Source organism: Tyto alba, unplaced genomic scaffold, assembly GCF_018691265.1.
Source record: "Tyto alba isolate M040663 unplaced genomic scaffold, T.alba_DEE_v4.0 Super-Scaffold_5, whole genome shotgun sequence".
Lineage (NCBI taxonomy): Eukaryota > Metazoa > Chordata > Aves > Strigiformes > Tytonidae > Tyto > Tyto alba.
In genome coordinates, this window is record NW_024881326.1 from 7,693,641 (window position 1) to 7,697,486 (window position 3,846).

The 3,846-nt window shown below is 41.7% G+C and overlaps 1 long non-coding RNA gene across 1 annotated transcript; it reads left to right on the forward strand.

Moving 5' to 3' along the window:
• Positions 1–252: 252 nt before the first annotated feature.
• LOC116962400 lies at positions 253–3,473 on the forward strand. Its single transcript, XR_004407563.1, has 3 exons — positions 253–334; positions 2,669–2,779; positions 3,348–3,473. It is a non-coding gene; the product is annotated as an uncharacterized LOC116962400 (long non-coding RNA).
• The last annotated feature ends 373 nt before the right edge of the window (positions 3,474–3,846 follow it).

A 3,846-nucleotide genomic window follows, 5' to 3' on the forward strand; every position in this document is an offset into this window, starting at 1 on the left:
GTTTATAACTTGTTTGCTCTGCTGAGCAACTGCTCCTATCTCATGGAGAGCAGCTTCTTTGAAAGATTTCTGTAGCTGAACTTGCCAATAGAAGGTATTTCTCTCTTCCTATAGGAAAACCAGTAAGGTATCTCTGGAGAACAAGTTTGCAGAAGAGTTGTTGTCCCCTGACAGTGTTAAATTAACACGAACTAGTGAATGGTTGCCTTTGTTTTGAACATGTGGCCCAAGATGTTTCCATGAGGGGAAATCCCAGAGAGAGGGTCAAGATACCAATGAATCATCACTATATCATCTCATCTGGGAATTGGGATTCTCTCTGCTCTTGGGTGAGGTAAGATTCTCCTGGGATAGTCATAGTCTCAGAGATGTATGTAAAACTCACTAGAGCTATTTTGGCTGTTTTTTCCTGTGCCCATTTCCATTGTGCATTGTCAGAAATTCCTCTCAGCCTGCTGCTCAGCCAGGTTTCTTGGAGAGCTTTGGAGGAAAAGCTACAAAAATTCTAGGGGACCTGAGATTAAGACTGAACATAGAACCTAACTCCTGTCTGTTCAAGGCAAAGAAGATACAAAAGATGCTAACTTTTTACTCCCTTGGCTTACTTTTCCTATATCTCTTGCCTTGATCACATTAGAAGCAAGACAACAGGATCAGTCACGGCATTTCTGTGGCAGGAGGTTCAACAAGGCCAAGTGCAAGGACCTGCATCTGGGTTGGGTCAACCCCCTGATATCAGTACAGGCTGGGGGATGAAGGGATTGAGAGCAGCCCTGCCGAGAAGGACGTGGGGATACTGGTGGATGAAAAGCTGGACAGGACCTGGCAATGTGTGCTTGCAGTCCAGAAAGCCATTGGCATATGCATACCATCTCCTGGGCTGCATCAAGAGAAGTGTAGCCAGCAGGTCGAGGGAGGGGATTCTCCTCCTCTACTCCGCTTTTGTGAGACCCCTCCTGCAGTGCTGTGTCCAGCTCTGGGGCCCCCAACATCAGAAGAACACGGACCTGCTCGAGTGGGTCCAGAGGAAGCCACAAAGATGATCAGGGGGGCTGGAGCAGCTCCCCTGTGAGACCAGGCTGAGAGAGTTGGGGGGGGTTCAGCCTGGAGAAGAGAAGGCTCTGGGGAGGCCTCATAGCGGCCTTCCATTACTTCAAGGGGATCTATAAGAAAGATGGGGACAAGCTTTTTAGTAGAGCCTGTTGCAACAGGACAAGGGGTAAATTGAAAGAGGGTAGATTTAGATTAGATATAAGGAAGAAATTCTTTACTGTGAAGGTGGCGAAACACTGGAACGAGTTGCCCAGAGAGGTGGTAGATGTCCCATCCTTGGAAACATTCAAGGTCAGGCTGGATGGGGCTTTGAGCAACCTGATGTAGTTGAAGGTGTCCCTGCCAATTGAAGGGGGGTTGGACTAAATGCTCTTTATATGTCCCTTCCAACCTAACCCATTCTATGAGCCCTTCAATTATTTCATCCACAAGACAGAGCTGGAGGGGAATACTAGGACCAGAATTTGTCACTGTGAGTTTTTAGGGAGTTGGTTTGCCACAGGACGAGTGTTGAATCAGCAACAGAGCTTGGAGGAGATGTCAGAGACAAGAATCACTGGCAGACCAGTAAGTTACTTATGGACCCTGTTTCCTCTTGGCTTTTTACTGAGAGTTTTGTGTTGTGGCAAAAAGCACCACACTCTAATGTGTGCAACTAGGAGCATCCTGCAGCATCTGATATCAAGTGCCAGCATATAATGAAGCATTGATCAGCTTCTCTCCAGCACAACATGCCCTTACATACTGCCATCCTGAAATTATTGATTAGCCTGGGGTCCAGCTGATTTTGGGCTGAGAGCTATTTTTGTGCACAAACATCAATTCAGAGTCTTTTTTGCTCTTTGAGAACAAGAGCCACCTCACTTCTGTGGACACTGATTTTTTGTACCATCTGCAGCAGCCAGGAGTGTGCAAAGCTTTGCTGATCTTGTAGGGTACTTGGGTGTGTCAGAGCTCTGGGATGGCCTGGCATCTCTTTCAGTAGAATTTTAATTTCTTATTTCCTAAAACTTTCTAAAACAACACTAACTTCAATGTTCCTGTATTATGTCCCAGCTGTCTCTTGTACTTTCTTCATCCCTGAATGGTCCTTTTGTATTGGAATGACTTACATTGTACATAGTGAAGTTGAAGTGTGGCTTCTTTGCTTCCTTAGCAAGTAATACATTTTTAGAGATTACTGTACCTTCCCATACCTGTGAACTTCTGATACGTATTGGAGTCAGCTTCACTTGCCTATGGTGTAAGCACAGATCTGAAATGTATGCATATAAACATTTTTTATTACTCATGACTTTCAGATTTTGGAACATGTGGCTACTGAAGACACACTTTGTTTTCTTTTTCCTATCCCCCAAGCAATAGGTTCAGATTCTTCTTCATTGCACTAAAATTATTCCCCTTGTTTATTCCTGACCAGAATTTCAGCATCATTAATAGAGACCATGCCTAGAAAGCATTACTTGTGCTTAATATGCTGGGATAGGAATTTAGAAATTGTGCTGATACTTATGGAACATGTGATTCAACAACAATCCTCCAGTGAAGACAACAGGCTTTGGACTAAGCCAGAGTATGTAATTATTTACAAGCTGACATGAGTGCTTTGATCTAGGTTGTTTCCAGACAACAATTCCAGTTGTTGGAATTACAGCAACATCCTCGTCTCTTACCAGTTTGCTACAGATGCCCCAAAATGCATCATTCTAAGATACCACAGATTCAGGTATGTCAGTTGCTGTGTGAAGCTTGTAGTGCAGTTCAGCTTCTGCAAAGCTAAAAGAACATCTATAAAATGTCAACAGGAAAAGTTTATCCTGGTCTTGCATGACCTCTTGCTTAGTAAAAGCATTTCATATGTAATTCTACGCATGCCTCTCTAGCTTAGTTTTGTACTTTTCATATCTCATCTGAAATTCTCACACATGCTGTTTTAGGAGCATAGAATGAAACATAATGGGAAAGGACTTATCTCTTAGTTTAGAGAGAGATTTATTATCCTAGTCTATTTATATTAAATTAAATTGCATTATTACTCTCTTCTCTATTGATTACCTTCTCGAGTGTGTCTAAAGTGAGCAATTGCCATGATCTTCCAACTCACTGACATCTGAAAAGGGAGAATTCAAACAGCCTTATTTCAGGCTCTTTTGCTTAAATATATTTACAGAATTTTGTATCTTATCTGTTATTTCCCCTGCTCCCCCCCACCCTTAAGTTTATCTATCTATAACTATGCCTGCTTGCATTGTGTATGATTATAATACTATGCAATGTGGTTTTCTTCACTGTAGGCAGAAAATGTGCAGCTGACAAATGAACAGGTCAGACTTGTGCAAGAAGAACAGACAATTTCTGGATTATTAAAGCTTCCAAGAGCTTCACTGCAAGTATGTTATCACTTCTTCAAGATTTCTCTACCTGTGCGTTTAAACAGGTCTTGATAAGGCTTGTCTGTAATTTTGCTTCTTAATGACTCTAAATAACATTACACCTTGCAATCTCATTATGTACCGTGGTATCCAAAAGTCTTTCTATGCTTATGGAAAGTAAAACAGCAGTAATTCTAACTGTATATTCAGGTCGTGTTTTACTGTTTTTTATCTCAAGCTTTGAACATTAAGATAGTTCTTAAAATCTGGAAAAGTGTGACAAAGAATGTTGCATTCTGCTTTTTGGTGGGTTAGTGTGTCACTCTTTATTAATCAAAATGAGTTTATTTACCCTAGTTTTAGCTCTTGTAAGTTGCTTATACTTAAGTAAATTCTCTAATACCATGTCCTTGCAGGTGCA